The sequence below is a fragment of the Vicia villosa genome, unplaced genomic scaffold (assembly GCF_029867415.1).
Source record: "Vicia villosa cultivar HV-30 ecotype Madison, WI unplaced genomic scaffold, Vvil1.0 ctg.000025F_1_1, whole genome shotgun sequence".
Classification (NCBI taxonomy): domain Eukaryota; kingdom Viridiplantae; phylum Streptophyta; class Magnoliopsida; order Fabales; family Fabaceae; genus Vicia; species Vicia villosa.
In genome coordinates, this window is record NW_026704957.1 from 221,326 (window position 1) to 241,379 (window position 20,054).

A 20,054-nucleotide genomic window follows, 5' to 3' on the forward strand; every position below is an offset into this window, starting at 1 on the left:
TTTTCAGGTTCTCATTCTTCTGCCTATCTGTTTTACAAGATGTACAATTTTTATTTTTGGTTTTGATTTTGATTTAAAAAATCAAGTAAATTTTGTTTTGTTCTTGCAGCCTTTTAAGCAACAGTATCACTTCTTCTTCATATTTGTTTTTCAAGATGTATTTTTTTTTGTCATTCCATCTGTTTGTTGTTGCAAATTTTTTGTAATTCCAAAACTTAATTTGTTCCCTCTTCCATCTCTTCGCGTGACTCACCACTGATGAGTCCTTTGTTTTTTTTTTCAATTTTAATCTATTGGTTCTGGAATGGTTTTACAATTTTTTTTTCTAAATCTATCGATTTTGTTATTTGTATTAGGTTTTGAAGCTCTATGAAGCCATAACACATGGCTAAGCAAGGAAGGTGAAGCATGGGAAACTCCCAAAATTGGAGGCTGAAGTACAAACGAGTTTTTATTATAATTGGATTTGTTATATTTTCATATCATTGAGGTGACAAGGCTACTATGAATAGGATAATTATAGAAATTTCGATTTGTCCACCATCTGCGATATGTGGTTTCATTTCTTCTATCATGTTTTTTTGGAATATTTGGTTTTGATTATTGTCTTAACTACGTTGAGAAAATTTTGAGGTTTAGGAAATTATAATTTTTTTATTTGTTTATTTTGAGGTTTATGAAATTATAATTTTTGATTTGTTTTTTTGGCATTTAGTTGTTGATTAGAAGGAAGTTTCATTCTCAAACACTACTATAATGAACCAATAAATCCTACAAACAAATGCATTCGTTGCGTAGATAATATATTGTCTATTTCTATGTTGTGTTGTCCTTGTAATATCATAATATATCACTATATTGTCTACTCCTATGTTGTGTTTATCAATTTATTTTATTTTGTATTAGGTTTTGAAGCTCTATGAAGCCATAACACATGGCTAAGCAAGGAAGGTGAAGCATGGGAAACTCCCAAAATTGGAGGCTGAAGTACAAACGAGTTTTTATTATAATTGGATTTGTTATATTTTCATATCATTGAGGTGACAAGGCTACTATGAATAGGATAATTATAGAAATTTCGATTTGTCCACCATCTGCGATTTGTGGTTTCATTTCTTCTATCACGTTTTTTGGAATATTTGGTTCTTAACTACGTTGAGAACATTTTGAGGTTTAGGAAATTATAATTTTTTTATTTGTTTATTTTGAGGTTTATGAAATTATAATTTTTGATTTGTTTTTTTGGCATTTAGTTTGATTAGAAGGAAGTTTCATTCTCAAACACTACTATAATGAACCAATAAATCCTACAAACAAATGCATTCATTGTGTAGATAATATATTGTCTATTTCTATGTTGTGTTGTACTTGTAATATCATAATATATCACTATATTGTCTACTCCTATGTTGTGTTTATCAATTTATTTTATTTTATTTATTTTATTTTATTTCTGATTATCAAATATCATAAGAGTCATTAATGAATTGTGGTAGTAATAAATACATAAAATCAAAATTAATAAATATATTTATAATTGTTGTTAATTTAAATATAATTTATAAATCAAATATTGTTTACATAAATAATAATTTATCAAATATAACTTTTATTTTAAGACAAATAAGTAGTATAATAAATATAATTTTGATATATGTTATTAAATTAGATAATAATATAATATTCAATTAGATGTCTTTATTTCGTTTCCAATAAATAAAAATTATAATAATTAACGAATTGAAAATATGTTTAACATAAATATGTGATGGAGATAGAAACTAAATTGAAAATTGATGTGTCTAATGTGTCCACTTTCACTCATAGCTATTATATTTAATTTTTATTGTATTTAATATTTGAATGTTTCCAATTTTTAATTATTCTGTTCAATGGTAAAAAAATGTTGATGGTAAATTTTAAAATTTATTTTTTAAATTGGAAAATATATGGAGCATTTAATTAAAAAAAATATTACCCAACAAAAAAAATATTGCATTAATTTGATAAAAAAAAAATCTGAAATGTTTAGATATGTAGATTATTATTTATAACAAATAGTGAAAAATGATGTTTCAAATTTGGTAATATAACACTAATTTTAAGGTAATAATATAAATCGATAAATAAAATGACATAAATAAAGCAATTGTAACTTATATATTGTGTCTCTTTTAAAAAAATTGTATTAAATCATTATTATTGAATTGGAAACTAAATCAATGATAATTTCATATATTATTTTTTTTATGCAAATCAATTAGTATAATAATATATTAAACATAGAAATTTTTAAGCATTTGACGGGAGTTGTGATACATTTTAGGTTTGAAAAAATAGCTAATATCTCAAATAGGTTTAATAAATTTTATTCTCTAACTATGTTTAATTTTTAATTAAAATTATATTTTTTTTAACTTATAAATAATATTTTTTATATTATAATAATATGCATTAAATGTAGAAATTTTTAAGCATTTGACGGGAGCTGTCATACATTTTATATTTGGGAAAATAGGCTAATATGGTTTAAATTTTTTTTAGAATTAACTTATTTGGATTCAACTCATCTGAATTGACGGGTAGATGTGAAAGTATCTATGAGATACAGTTATTGACAGATCATTTTGATGGGAGCTGTCATACATTTTAGGTTTGAAAAAATGAGCTAATATCTCGAATAGGTTTAATAAATTTTATTCTCTAACTATGTCTAATTTTTTAATTAAAATTATATTTTTTTAAACTTATAAATTATATTTTTCATATTATAATAATATGCACTAAATGTAGAAACTTTTAAGCATTTGACGGGAGTTGTCATACACTTTATAGTTGGGAAAATGTGCTAATATCTTAAATAGATTTAAATTTTTTAAGAATTAACTCATTTGGATTCAACTGTGGTTTCTTAACTCATCTGAATTTACGGGTAGATGTGAAAGTATCTATGAGATACAGTTATTGACAGATCATTTTAATGTCTATATTTTAACTATTTCTTTTGTTACTGTTTTATAAAATTGAAGTTATAAAAATAATTGACGGGTAGATGTGAACGTATCTATGAGATACCAGTTATTGATCGATCATTTTAATGTCTATCTTTTAACTATTTCTTTTGTTACTGTTTTATAAAATTGAAGTTATAAAAATAATTGTACGATTTATTATAAATATGAAGTTGGTACATATTATTAATATATAATTGAAATTACGTGAATATTTATGAACGACATAATAAGTTATATTATGTTTGATATTCCTAACACGTGAATTAAAATTTGATAAATGATTATAAATTATAAATATATTAATGTTACTCATTCTTTGTATCTATATATATTGCACACTTTATTTATTTATTTCCAAAGTTTTGATAAATATACATCTGCATTTTACTATGCAGGTATATGGTGCAGGCTGTTGCATTTTGGTTAAATATATATGTTTGCTATATATAAAGGAACTTTTTAAGTCATAATTAAGTACATGTAATGTGAAGTCCTGTCAGACCCGTGCGATAGCACGGGTTTCCTACTAGTTTCAAATAAATCATTCATCGTAGAATAAAGAGAGTAATTAAATTGATTAAATTAAACCTATTATATTTCCATTTTTTTGTCTTGTCATATAACTATCTTTATAGTTGGAATTTGAATTGTTAAAGGTGAATAAATGAAATGTCGCGATTTGAATCTATAACATTTTATGTATTCACACCACTACTATAATTTAATTGCCTAAATAGAACCTACTGAATTTCCTTATTGGATCGGATGAAAAAGGGATCACGTTACTGTTACTGTTACTGGTGGAATTATGCTACTTTTTACTTTCAACAAATCAAATTCTAATTCCATACGTAAAGTACAAAAAAGAGTAATAATAATGATTCCTTTTTTTTACTCAAAAAGATAACTATTCAATTTGTAAAAGTAATTATTTTAAGAAAATGGAAATTTGCATTTGTATTATTGAATAGGTGAGTGAATGTGATTGAATGATATTTTGGATGTATAAGATTATTTCCTTAAGTGAAGATGCTTCCCTAGAAGAATCATTGTTGATCACATATTTATTTAATGCTATTTATGTCATAAATTATTTGCTTGTTTCATTGCTCACGTCAAGAAGATTAATGAATCGCGCGCATTTTAACCGACAACTTCCAGTTTCGTTGACGTAATCCACTTCGCGGGAATGACTGGTATTTTCCGGTAGCCGTCGATCAAGTAAACGAAACTTTTTTTTTTGACAGAAGTAAACGAAACTTGATCCTTTACTGTATGTAGTTTTATTAAAAATTATTATATTTATCACTAACAAATATAAAATAGAATAGATTAAATTAAAGTGAATTTCTTTATAGACCTCCCAACCTTTTAGTCCACCTCTGGTGAAAAGCTCAAACTACCTCTGACTTCGGAAATGCATTTCCGAAATGCAAGAAAAAGATGTTTTCGGAGATGCATCTCCGAAAGCGCCTTTTTTTTTTCAAAATTTGTCTTATTTCGGAAGTTCATTTCCGAAAACAGCATTTCGGAAGTTCATTTCTGAAATACTGGGCGTTTTGCAGATTAAGGAAAACAGCCCCCTCCCCCATTCACTTAACCCTAATCCTATTCTAAACTCAACCTCTCTTCAAAATTTCTGCAAAAAGCAAGTGTGAAGTATCAGAGATTGCCAACATCTTCTTCCAATCTCAATCTAAATCATCCCAAACTCTATTAGTGGTAAGTTTAGTGCATTTTTTTCAATTTTTAGATCCATTATTATATCTCTATTAGGGTTGTTTGGGTTGTTTAGATCCATTAGTCAAACTCTAAACTGCTATTTAGGTTGTTTAGAATGAATAAAATTAGTTATGTTTTAGGATTTTGGAGTCTGCCATTGGAGGTTGCAAAGAAGTTCTTCGCAAGGGTGTTTCGGAAGTTCATTTCTGAAAACACCTTCATTCCCAGTTTCGAAAATGAACTTCCGAATTGTATCAGAAGTGTAATTTTTTTTTTAGTTCTTTATGTTGTCTCGCATATTAATCGATTTCAATTGTTTTCAAGAACATGTCAGACAACCTAGCACGCATCAGACATGGTAGAGAGACCCAGACTGCGTCGGCTAGACGCGAGCGGGCGGCGCAGCTGGCGTCGACACGGGGACGGGGGCAGGGCCGAGGACGACGTGTGCGAGTTCCCGTGGAGATGGACGAGGGTACCTCTACATCTGGATCGAGGAGTCGTCTGGCTCGGGTATCTTCTTCCCGCCAGCAAGAGGAGGGGGAGGAGGAGGTACCGGAGGTGGCAGTATCATACCACGAGGTGGAGGATGTACCGGATGTTGACCCTCCACTCAGGGAGGAGGATGAGCAGGAGGAGGGCTTTCCGGGAGGGCCCAGTGACACTTCAGTGCTGATATCCTACCGCGATCACGTCGCTCGGCGGATCTGGGAGGAAGAGGTATTTTTTATAATTTGCCCGACTACATTATTTAACCGTTTATAATTTAGACGTTTATTCAATATTTTATTAACCGTCTATTTAACATACTTTTTATTTGTTTTTTTGTAACAGGAGAGAGAGTCGTTGAAAATGGTGAACCATGCCCGAAAGATTTTCAATCTGTTTAAACCGACTGCCGAGTGGTTTAACGACGCTGTGATAGGTTCAGGGCTCAGTGGGCTCTGCATGACGGGGTACAGCACCATCAGTCACGGCATGCAGGGGGATTTTGTGGAGCGGTGGCACAAGGAGACGTCTTCTTTCCACTTGCCGGTTGGGGAGATGATGATCGCCTTGCATGATGTGCAGTGTCTTCTCCACCTGCCGATCAGGGGGCCACTGTTGACCCACTCCCGGATCCAGAGGGTCGAAGCCACTGAGTGGATGGCGCTCTATTTGGGTATGGAGCCCGAAGTTGCTGACTTTGAGTGCGCCACGACATCTGGGCCTCATATCCGGTTCACCACACTGAGCCGCTACTTCGAGCACCACCTGGTGGCGGCGGCCGAGGCTGAGGATGCTGGTGACGAGCTATTTACACATTATCACCGTGGCTGCGCTCTCCGGTGCTGGTACATGCATGTGGTAGGCGCTGCGATCTTTGTGGACAAGAGTGCGAGGTACGTCGACGTGACCTACCTCCGCTACTTCGTGGACTTGACCACCGTTCACCAGTGGAACTGGGGGGCAGCTACTCTGGCATACCTATACCAGAAGCTGAATGAGGCCTCCAACTGGAGGACGAGGCAGTTGACCGGATCCTGCACACTACTCACGGTACGTTTCATTTTAATTGTTCCGTATTTATTTATGTTTCGTATTTGTGTTTCGTATTTACTTATGTTTCGTATTTATTTATGTTTCAGAGCTGGATCATCTCCTACTTCTCCCGCATCCACGGCTTCCACATCGATCCTGCGTACGTTGACGCCATGCCCAGGGCCTCCAGATACGTTCTCCAAAGGGGGAACAATGCGGTGGGACCATACCGTGGGTACTTGGACCACACGATGCACGATGACGTCACCTGGAGGCCGTTCAGCGACTACACTCAGATTGTCCCCTTTGACGGCATATCTCTATATTCTGGCTGGTTGGCATGTAGGACTACCATCATGGTCCGGTATCTCCCTGAGCGGTGCATGCGGCAGTTCGGGTTTGTGCAGATGATACCCAGGTCACCCTTTGAGGCTGCTCCCGACACAGTGACCAGAGTGCAGCTCACTGCCATGTTTGAGGATTAGGAGCATCATGTGGTACCGGAGGAGTATCGTCGCATGCGGGTCACCCAGGACTGGCACAATGTGGAGGGGTATGTCACATGGTTCTATCGGGTGTCACATCCTCTGCTGACACCCGACGCTCCCGTCGCTCCTATGCCAGCACACAAGGAGGTCCTGGAGAACCAGCAGGTCGAGGATGACCACGTCATTGATCTCCTGCCGATCTGCCAGCGTATAGAGATGATTGGGCGGGACGCGTTGGATCGAGGTGTCGTTCATCAGGGCGGTCCAGAGGCAGTCGCCGTGATGGAGATGATCGTCACTGATGCGGGCCGTGCGGCGGCATACGGGCGGCAGAGGAGGGCCCGGGGTGAGAGGGTTAGGCATACCCAGTAGTGGTCGGGTTTATTTTTTTTTGTTTTCAGATTGTATCTTTCGTACACTATTATTATTTGGATTTGGATCGGATCGGTTTGTATATATCACTATTCTTATCATATTAGTATATTAGTATTTTCTGTTTATATATCGCTTATTTTATTTGCCGTCTTTCTTTAATTAAAAATACGAGGCTGTTTCCAAAATCATAAAAAAAAAACACTGTTTCTGCATAATTCGGAAGTTCATTTCCGAAACCCCCCAAAATCTGAAAAAAAAAAGGTGTTTTCGAAAGTTCATCTCGGAAAACACCCCCCATTTGGTGTTTTCGGAGATGAACTTCCGAAGTCTGAAAAAATTTAAAAAAAAAAAATACTTCGAAAGTTCATTTCCGAAGCAGGGGTAAATTGGAGTTTTCGCTGGGGGTGACCCCCATAGGGAGGTGGGTAAAGAAAAAACCAAATCAAAAGTGAAAAATAATTTGTGAGAAAAAAAATATATGCACAGAACAGTGTAAAATAATACACTATCTTTAACATAATGTGCAATTGAAAAAAACTTAATTACCAAGCTTAAATATATAAATTGTTTATTAATAGTTTTGGTTGTGTTTTGTTAAAATATTATTTTTGTAGTTACTCTTTTTTAATATATAGGTTTAATGGATATGTATTACACTGTCGTTCAATAAGAATATATCATTTTGTCATATCATATAAATTATTTAAAATTTTCAGTATGATTTGGCAAAATACATGGTCGTCATCGGTTAACAGTGTAAAACTCAGTGTATATCCATTTTTTCCTTATTCTATATTAAAAAAATTATGTTTAAATTTTTAACATTAATTACAAAAAATTAATTCATATCGAAATTGGCATTTTTCTCGTATGTAGTTTAATGATATTTCATAAATGAACTCCACTCAAATATACTATGGATTCACCACTAAGAAAATTGAATTACAAATTCAATAGAATAGTAAAGTTTAAGCCTCGGAATTTACGTGTTCATCTCGTCTTAAAAAGAAGACTTAATTTATCTTTTTGTCTTATAACTTAATTTATTATTTCGGTTTAGTCTCTTAATTAAAATACGTTATACTTTGATCTCTTAAAACTATTTTGTTAGCCTAACTAGTCCATTCCGTTAAATTTTTTAGAAAAAATGTTAAATATCGCCTACGTGACAATTCTTATGTCTTTTTAAATTGTGACATGATTTTTTGTTTGTTTCCTCTAACTTTATTAATCCAGTTATTTTTATTAAAAAAAATTATATTCTTATATTATTTATCATTTTCTGTCATCCTTTTTTTAGAACCCTAGCCGTCACTTTCACTCTTCTTCTACATACCTTCACTCCTCTCCCTCAACGATAAGGTTGATTTTTTGTGTATGCCCTCATTCATTCCCCAAAACAATAGTTTCAAAGTCACATTCACGACTTCAAAACCCTCAATTTTCATTCAGATCTAAAACCATTGAGTGAAGAAAGACGTTTGGATGACACTTTACAAGCTTTAAAGACACTTTAGATCCATTCAAATCCTTCTTCTTGGTTCTCGAGTCGTGTTGATCGTCTTGAACTAGGTACTGGCACCAACCTCTCGTTTTTTTCATTGCTTTGGTTCGTGCTTAAGGTTTGTTGTAACTTTTGTTTTGTTAATTAGTATGCAGTTAGGTTTACAAAGATACCATGTATTTTATATCTTGAAAATTTAGACTTTGCTAAGAGAACCAGATGTGTTGCCTGGGGAGTTACTATTAAGATCTCAACAAGTGTTTATCAGCTGCCTTTACAAGTATAATTTTAACACACACATGAACAAAATAAGCAATTCATAATTTCATAGAAGCATTTTTTCAAACAAGTTACAGTCACTTAAGTGATATGAAACCAATCAAATTTTTCAGACCCGTTGTTTTCTTTTTTTTCCTTTCTTCCACCTTTGAATTTTATATGAATTATTGTTTATAGATTATAAATTTTAGGTTTTAGGGAAAGCTAAAATGGGAGAAAAGAATGGTACTTTTTATATGTGAGAGACAAAAAATACCCAACTGATTTGAGGACAAACATAGCAACAGAAGCTGGTTATGGGAAAGCAATTGAGAAAGATAGAGATTTTCAAAGGGAACTCGTTGGTTGCAATGAAGATAACAACAACAAATTATGATCTATTCATGTACTTTTCTAGATTTGTATTTCATATTTGTATCTAATATAATGATGAGATCTGTGACATTGAGGAAGCCTTTGATAATTTTGTACACATTATTAATATTTTACGGGGGGTTTAGCCTCCCAAAATAAAACCTCTTCAGTTTAAACAAAATATCATTTTTTAAATATATATGCTGACTCAATTTGCCTACCTATCACGCCATGTAGCTATGCTAATGTTTTTTTCAAAAATTTTAACGGCAGGGACCTTTTTGTGTAACAGAATAATTTTTAGGGGACCAGTATGTAACCTTTTTTAGTTAAGGGACCAAAGTGAAACATAAAATTAAGTTAAAGGAATTTGAAGCTAATTATGCCTGAAAAGAAAATTCACATCTTAAAGAACATAACAACGGTGAAGGAATTTGAAACATAATTTTTGTTTAGTTAGAGTCTCTCTTGCTTCATTTCTAATTTTAGCAACGGTGAAGGTGAATGTATGTTCCCATTTTTTAATCATTTTCATGTATTGGTTGTGACTAACATGTATAATTTTTGTTGTTTTATTTAATGTGTTGTTTGTTTATTGTGCTTTTTTTAGTGTTAGGGGTGACAATTAAACTCATTCTTAGTAGGTATTCGCAAAAATTATCTATAGTACACAACCCATACTCTATCTATTGTCATCCCTAGCTTTTGTTGTTTGTATAGTATGATTTGTTTGTAAGTTTATGTGTGGGGTCAAAAGTAGAGCTAGTTTGACATGTGGTATGATCCAAAAATAAAAAATATTTTTCCATTTAAATTGGATTTTTGTGTGTGTTACTTTTTCATCTTGGAGGTGATTTTGTAAGGGAAAGCATCATGTGTTTAAATTAGATTGTAGTACTAATAGTATTATCAAGTACTATCAATGACCTATACAATCAATGACTAGTCCAAATCACCTTAATTCGAATTACAAGTTTACAACATTCAAGTACAATGTAGAATTGAACAAATGCAACATGAACAAATACAACATGAACAACGAAGACCTTTCTATGCAAACTTGTCAATAGCATGGATGTTCCTCTTTGCATATTCCCTAAGGTTACACAAGCTCATGATCTTTTCACAACAAAACTAAGTTCATATTGATACATAACTATAGAAATATCACAAGTATAGTGAACAAACATAATCAAGAGCTTACATGCTCCAAAGCAACTTTACTTGCACGGAGCCAATTTTCATTGCCATCAATGTAAGTCAAGAACCTCTCTTAGTCTAGCCCTTGCCTGCACACGGCAAATATTTATTCTAGAATTTAGTGATATGGATACTTTGCATATATGATCTGCTGCATCTATGTGTACAACTAGTTTTCTGCACTCATTTCTATCCGCATCTCAAACTATAAACATTTTTCTGCACTTATTTAAGCCCTGAATTCAGTTATGTAAACATTTCTAACAGCATGTCAAACTATAGCAAATGATTTAATTTTATAGAGAAGTTACCTATTTTGGATCAGCTAAAGTTCCAACAGTGGTGGCATCTATTACATATAACTTCCTTACCACAAAAAACTAGCTGCACAGTCAGAACATGGATAAAGTCAAAATAGTTATAACATACACCTGACATCTAGTCAGTACGACATTCAAATTCTACATTTCAAACCGTGGTCACAACTAGCTGGAATTCAAATTCTACATTCAAAGCAATGACTTACTTGCCACCTTTATATTGTAGTAAATAAATCACTTCATGCAATAGGGTTTGTTAGAGAAATTTTTGTATCGATGTCGTTGAAAAAATCCTCCTACTACTTATTATCTTCATTATTCATTTTAAAACCAAATTAAATTGCCAATTTAACTCAATTATATCAACTCAAACATGTAATTTACTTGATGTTAAGTGGATGACTACACTACACATGTAGATTATGTGTTGGTTTTATTAATATCAACTTCCTATTTTTGAAAGGAACATTAAATAACTTATTTAATGAGAAATAAAAGGTAAACAAAATAATGTACCTCTTCTTTGAACCAAGATCTTTGATACCATCAAAATCTCCCAGAGAACCATCAATATCAACACTAGGAGCACATAATAACATATATACAGAAACACAGCTTAGTAAATACATACTACAAAATGGGAGAATTGTATAAAAAACATGATTTTTTCTCATTCTCATAGCCCAAACCATATAAGATTTTAAACACAAATCAAACTCCCATTTTCTTGTGTTTTTGTTGCGCTCATCGTGATGTGGAGATAATAGATTATGCAACGTAGTTTATATGTCAATCTTCCCTTATGTGTGATGTGTTGGTTTATGGTTTGAATTATGTAATATGATTATGTTTATATTATGAGTGTTAATGTTGTTTTTCTTTTGTGGTACTTAATTAGAAAATATTATTTACAAGAGTTGTATCAACAAAATTTGCAATGTAGTGAGTAAAATTATCGAATTCACATAGAGTAAAAAATATAAAGTATTTGCAATGATTACAATTCTAAGTCTAAAAAAGGGGTTTAATTTGAAAAAAAATATCTATTTATAAAAATAAAATAAAATATAATAGTATAAATGACAGTGATAAAGATTTCTAGATTTAGGTGTTGTAGTTATGTAGTTATTATTATAACTAGGCTGACACTCGCGCGATGCGCTGGGTATTGATGATTTTTTTTAAGTAATATTGGATTATATGTATATTTTAATTTTATTTAGTATTGTAAGAATTGTAATTGAGACGATAAGATGAAGAGAATAAAAAAGAGAGAACAATTTTAAACGAAAAAAAATATATTTGAATTATATAAATGATAAGTAAGATGTTACAATTTAAATTTTAAAATGACAAAGAAATAAAAAAAATTCAATAATTTTCTTTTATATTTCCTTTTTTTCAATATTTTTAAAAATGTTAAATATTAATTATTTTATGGATAAGAGAAATTCTACATTCGAACGACTCGGTCTCTATGTAACCAATCATCACAACCAAGAATTTTCAATAATTTTGTTTCATATTTGATTTGTTTTATTCCAATATGTTTTAAAATGTTAAATCTTCATCATTTTATGAATGGGAAAATTTCTAGATTCGAACAACTCAGACTCTGTACAACAAATCATCATAGTCAAAAATTTCAATAGTTTTGTTTTATATTTCCTTTTCTTTTTTTTTTACTCCAATATTATTTAAAATGTTAAATCTTCATCATTTTATGATTGAGAGACAAATTCAACAAAGATTAAAAGATAAAAAATTGTCTATTTCAATAAGGTTATTTACCCCATCTTAATAAAATTTTATGATATAACTTAATGATTTGAGGAATAAAATACAAAATTAAAAGTGTATTCTTACAAAAAAAAAATGAGAGGTTTATCTTAGATCTTGATTTTAACGGTGATGATTGGTTACATAGAGTCTGAGACGTTCGAAAGTAAAATTTTAGTGTAAATCTTTTAAGATTGATACTTTTTTTTTTGTCTTACTTTATATGTTCATCTATCAATTAAGTTTTTGTAAGTAGTTAGTTGTATTGTTTTTTCTAAATAAAACTTGTATTATATTGATTTAAATAAGTAAACAAGTATAATTAATTTTATCTTTCAAGAATTTATTAATAATGATGAAATAGATGAAAAGATTGCAAGAAAAATATATAAACAATTTTTTAAAGTTTATAAATTATTTTATATTGAAGTTATTAGTAATTAGTTGTTAAATTAATAGATTTTATCGTTACATGATGTTGAACCCATGACATCTAATAGAAAAATGATTATTTTTTTTAAATGAAGATGAGTTTTTAGAGGTGTCACAAAGAAATATATTTGATGTGGCATAAATTGTTAATGATGTGGCATAAGATGTTGGAGCCTGTTTTAATATATATATATATATATATATATATATATATATATATATATATATATATATATATAGAGAGAGAGAGAGAGAGAGATTTTATGCTTATTAGATGACAGATTATGCTACCTTTAATCTTCAATACATATTATCACTTGTTGCTCAGCAACATCCATGTGTGAAATAAGATCGTGATATCATTCACATTGTTTATTGACAATTGACATTCTAATAAATGATACAAAATTATTATGCTTCGACAGTATATGTGAATACCACGTCTAGATCTATTTTTAAACTCTAGTTCATAATATATGATTCCCTAGGTATAAATCTAACAGAACCTCCCGACATCATCTAGATCGATATATCATGTTATAAACTATCATGACCTTTTAGGAATAATCACAAGTTACCCATGGTCTAAACCTGTGAGACTCTCTCGACACCTTATAAGTCTACAAGCATAATATTGATATAACACGTATTAATAATAAGATGAAAGATCAAATATATTTGATATATTAATATAGGCATAATTCTATGATCACATCAAGTACATAAAATACATAATAATATACAAACGTAACTCAAACAAAAGATAACTTAGCTACACGTGACATTGTTATCTATATATAAGGTGTGAAGTTGAACTTTCCTTTCGAACAATCAGATAGTCCTGGGTTGGATCCTTCGACAGAACAATATTATGATATTTATATGAACTTCCAAGCTCCCATATTTATAGATTTTCTATATCTAGTCACATTTGTTGGGCGAGCAATATTTTTCCCAATGAATCTTGCCTTTGGCTTGCTTAGCTCTAAAGTATTATCAACCAATTTTTATTTTCCGCCTTAAATTTTTGGGGTAAGCTAAAATTTTGTCCATTAAATTTGCCTTGTTCTTGACCCTTTTGGTTATTTCTCAAATTCACTAGTCAAGATGAAACTCGCTAATCGAATTATCATTTTTTTCATCATTTATTTTTCTATTAAAGTTAAAGATTGTAACTTTTAAAAAATAAATTATCTTCAACAATCGCCTGAAAGGGGGTACGAGGAATAGCCCGCTCGCGTATTGGATTATCCATTTATGGTTATAAATTTCCTGATCTAATCTCTTTCCATTCAAAGCCCTGCCTTGTTTAGCATTAGTCCAAGTGAGACAGGAACCTCTGGTAGGCAAGTGATGAAGCTCGAATGAGTTAGTCCAATCTTGAAAATCAGGCATTGGCAACTGCGCAAGGGAATGATTTCTTTTATGTTTATTGGCTACTAATATTACATTAAATCAACAAGGGTGCACAATGCCATTAGTTTTGACCACAAAGTTCTTGTTGATGCATAAATAACAACCATGCCAAGAGTAATGTTTGCATCAGAAAGAGTGGAAGCCACAAACTAATCATCCATTTATATCACATCAGGGTTATGGTGAGCCTTGTTGATGTACCAGAGGTTTGGGAGAAAATCAAATTTCTCATCCTAGAGAAATAATTTCAAGCCAAACCTTTGGAGCCATAAAAGGGTAGGTTTATATAAGGTTATGCAATAAAAATGAAAAATGAGGTGTGGCAATAAAAACGAGGTTAGGTTTATGAGTGAGAGTAATTCTCTTAAGAGTCAATCTAGAAGGGGTATTGGCCAAGCCCTTTATGTTCCGAAAAGCCTCTTCATTCAGACGGTCTCAAAGCACCATCCTTTAATCTTGTTCCATACCAACCCTTTGGACTTGACGTTTTCTTACTTGTTATAGGCTCAACCATCTTAAAGTTAAATGGTGATGCTTATTTTTAATTTGCCTCAACTAAAGTGACCTCGTTATCTTCCAATTCAACAATGTTAGCCCAGAGTCCTTCAGAAATATCATGTTTTAGTTGAATTTAATTGTCTTCTATTTCATATCCAATATTGATGTTAGTCTGCCCTCCCTCCCCATCATGAGGTGCCTGTGTGACATTCATAAATTCTAAACCATTATTGTTATAGACCTCATAATGATCATTCATGCCTTTATTATCCATATTCTCCAAGTTCAATTTTGATTTAGTATCAGATTGGTCAACTAGGTCCTTGAATCTATTTTGGGTATCAACTGCCATAATGTTTTTTTTGGATATCCTTGCAGTGTCAAATTTTAAAGTATGAGGCTTGTTTTTAGATCTATATCAGGGAAGTCTACAATCTTGGAAGGATCAATAGAAGGATCATTAGTGTCCATATTAATAACTTAATTGACTTTCTGGCTGTCTTGTCTACCATATTTTGTCTACACATAATTCTTTAGTTGTTTGTGATTCATTTGAAGTTCCTTGTTGCTTTTGATATCTTCCTACCTTACTAATCTTTTGCTTCTAGTAACATGACACCTTATTATTTTGTAGTGATTGCAAAATTCTAAAAGGTTTTCATAGTCAAACTCCAAACTTTTATTTCAACTAAAATATTATACCTTAGTGAATAAGCCATGTCCAAATCAAGCAGCACCGTGACAAACTGACCAAAGGTTATATGACACATGGCCTTGGAAGCTGTGAAATTCATGCAAGTTGGAGTACCAAGACTAGTGACAATGGTGAAAAGTATTTTTTGTCTCCAGTACTCTTGGACTAGGCCATAGAGTGTCACTCCAACTTAGACATTGGTATTTTTTGACATTTAGGCTAAAAATTTTAAACCAATAATTTTTTTCAGGAAATCATACTCCAAATTTTATGATGTCATTGATCTAACCTTTCTAACATCTTCAAAAGAGAAGAAAGTGAATTCATAGAAATATTTACCAAGTGAAATGTCCCCCTCCCACTTTTCCCTTCTAAATGGCAGTCAACTTGTTCTTTAAGACAAGGTCAAGAGATTGATACACCTTCCATGATGATTGAACAATGAGAAATTATAGTAGTAAGAGGAGGAGAAAAAGAGTTTAAGTTTAAGAAAAGTTTTCTTATGAACAATGCAAAAATCGTCCAAATTTTTGCCATTCAACATTATTCGCTCAACATTATTTTTAGTAAATATACATATTATATAGGGTTAAATGCAATTCCCCCTGCCATTAAGGCGTGTTTCAGAATTGCCCCCCTGAATATTTTTTTTAAAGATCACACCCTTATAAAAATGAAAACCCAGTTTCACCACACCCTTTTACTACCAGTGCTGACTGGGCTTTGACTATTGGATGACGTGGCAAAGAACCAATGCTGACTGTGTTTTCTTTAGATTTCTAGGGTAAGCTTCCTCCCCCAATCTGAAAATTGCTCGTACGAGATTCATTTCCATCCCTGTGCTTACCTTGTTCTTCCTCGTCTGTTCAATTCGTTCATCGCAGAGCCATGGTTGGAAGCAGTTCACGCACGAGCACGGTTGGGTCAGTATCATCGCATGATTTGCCCAGATGTGGGTGTGGTAAAATGATGAAGATGTGGAGAGCCAACATAGTGCAAAACCCCAATCGAAAATTCTGGAAATGTCGAAGCGCTGGGGTGAGTATGTTTATGTCATCATCTAATATTGATTTTTCTATATGCTAACTCAGGTTCCATCTCCTTTTGTGTAGACTGGGAATAGCTGTGAACTTTTTCTATGGGATGATGAAATACTCCATTTCAGCAAAGGAGAAACTGTCACTTCACCATTTTGTAAGAAGTGTGATATACTGCAAATGAAACTGGAATCAGTGTCAAACAAATTGGAGAAAGCGAAGATGAAGGTTGAAGTTCAGAAAAGGAAAAACATGCAGCTTAGGATAGAATTTTTTGTGTGTTGTATGATTGTTGGTTGTATTTACAATTTCATGTAATCTGTCTTATTTAGTTAGGGTTGAATGATGTAATTTTCAATGATGTGTAATATACTTGGAAACATGTTTTTAATGGAAGGAGCTTCTTGCTTTTTTTAACATTTAATTTGGTATCAATTTGCTGAGGCACACTACTGCATAATTCTGTAATAACCAAAAGCACATGTGTGCATAATTCAAATCATATATAAATAACAGAAATGCATAATTGAGTTGATACCAAAAGCACCAAATGTGCATAATTCAGTTGATAGCAAAAGCACCAAATGTGCATAATACAGTTTACATAAAAAGCACCAAATGTGCATAATTCTGTTTACATGAAAAGCACCAAATGTGCATAATCCAGAAAACCACTTAATGCACAAATGTGCAATTCATTCAATACAAAAAGCACATATGTAAACAGACATAGTGCATAATTAGTTCATTACAAAAGGCACCAAAATGTGCAACAGACATAGTAAACAGACATATTAAACTACAAGTCATTGATAAACTTCTTTTTTGGGGTCTTCTTCAAATTCTTCTTAGGAGTAGTCTTCGTCTTCCTTTGTGATTCATTGCTATCTTCTTCTCCTGTTATAAAAAATGGATGTTCTGGTGCAGACCCAGGGCCTGTGAAAGGTTTTGGTTTTTTAAACCAATTTTCCTTAATTCTCTCACTGACCCTCTTTCTCACTGGTTTCACTTGAGCTTTTCCTTTGTTTTTGGCACTGACTTCAGCTGGAGTTGGTTTGACTTGACTGATTTTGACTACTCTTGGCCTGCCTTCACTTGGATTGACTACTCCTGCATTGCCTTCACTTGGATTGCCCTCACTTGCATTGCCCTCACTTGTATTGCCTTCACATGTTCTGACCTCAGTTGGATTGGCCTCATTGACCTCATTTGGATTGGCCTCATTGACCACATTTGTTTTGAACTCATTGACCTCATTTGTGTTGACTGCACTAGCACTTGGAGTGTCTACACTTGCATTAGTAGCAGTCCTCAATTGTCCTTTTTTCTGCAACATAATTACACTATCAGAAGTAGAATTTAAAGCATAAAGCAATATCAATATCCATTAAGATCATACCTTTCTTTTCAAGGCACTTGGATCTTGCACCTTGCTCTTGCATGACTTAATATTATGCCCAATCTTGTCACATCTAGTGCACCTGTAAGACACACCAGGTAGTCTCCTCCTAGCATCTTCCTCTCCAGTTTCCCTAATCCTCAATTTCCTTGGTCTACCAGGACCCTTTTTAAAGTCAGGAGGCAAGAGATCTTCACTTTCAACAATAGGCCACATGTCTTGTCCATTTATAGGACTAATAGGAAAACCATAGCACAAAGCATATTTCTCCCTACTATAACATTCATGAACAAACAACTCTGGATTTTGCTGTCTAAATCCTAGGGCAGCAACAACATGCCTACAGGGTATACCAACTAGCTGCCAAAAATTACATGAACATGACCTTTTAGCTATGTCAACTATAAATTCTTGGCTGTTATAAGCATGTGTGACTTGAAATTTTTCCCCCATTGCCCATGTTGGTAACCACTGACCACTCATAGCTACCTCAACATTTAGTCTCCTCCTAGGGATTGACATGATTTTGTATGGCCATTTATCAAGTTTCAAAGTAGATTGGCTACACCTATTCATTAGATATTTCCTAATCCACTCACACATTGTCAATATTGATTTATCCCTAGCACATAAGATTGTTGCATTAAAGGATTCAGAGATATTATTCATTAAAACATCACACCTAGGATATTTCCTAATCCACTCACACATTGTCAATATTTCCCTACCATTTAAAACTGTCCACTCACGTATAGCCTCCCTAAAGTCATCTAGGGAAGCGAACTCCATACCCCACTTAAACTTAAAATCCTTTGTAAGTTGTTCTTTCTTGAACTTTTCAAACTTAGGCTTTTTGTCATCTTCTGAGTTATCAGGGTCAGAACTATTAAGCTCTTCACTAAGGTATTCCTCCTCCTCCTCCTCATCATCATATTTCTTCTTCTTTGGACATGGTAACAAGCCTGCAATGACTAGACCCTCCCTAATTGGTACAGTTACATCAATACCATCAAGATCATCAAACCCATCAACAATGGCAGTTGTCCTTTCATCCTCACTATCATTAAAACCTTCAACAACCTCTTCATCACTAACCTCTAAATCAGACACAAACTTAGGGGTGACACCAACTACACTTGGATCATGTTCCACAAAAATTTCCCCATCCACTTGCATCGCACAAGCATATGCAGCAAAATCATAGGCATCCCCATCATTTCTAATCTGAAAGTAATTAGGGTCTATGTCAACTATCTTGGTCCACAACCTAAAAGAACCTTCTAAGTACCCCCACCCAGTTACTAAGTTAAGAACATGATGCATTGTCCACTCCTCTATATGTTCCCTAGAAATCAGAGTAGAAACACCACCCCTATAAATCGTTTCACCATTATTATCAATAAACTCTCCTCCATGTCGAAACACAGCATTAAAAAGCACATTGGGCTGAAATGTAAAACGTAATGTAAGAAAAAAGTTTGCAAACCATGATACAAGCAAGTTACAGACATCGATTAATGGAACTAACCTCTGAACATTCGCCGTTGCCGTCCATTGATTCGTCTTCCTCCACTTCCTTCTGCTTCCGAGTCGTCTTCTCCAACACAAACAATGAACCCAAGAATTTCTATTTCACGGGGGGTAAACATAAAGAAAGGTTCACGAATTTTAATTTTAAAAATTGGTTCTTTGTCACGTCATCCAATAGTCAAATGCCCAGTCAGCACTGGTAGTAAAAGGGTGTGGTGAAACTGGGTTTTCATTTTTATAAGGGTGTGATCTTTAAAAAAATTATTCAGGGGGGCAATTCTGAAACACACCCTAATGGCAGGAGGGAATTGCATTTAACCCTATTATATATAGATAATAAATTACCAGTGTAACGTAATTATATATTAATTTTACAAGTTTAAATTAGTATATATTTTTAAACATTTCAATAATATTTTTTAATTTTTCATAGTGTAATTTCATAGTGTAATTTTAATAAACTATCTATTTATTTTATAAAAAAATTCATTG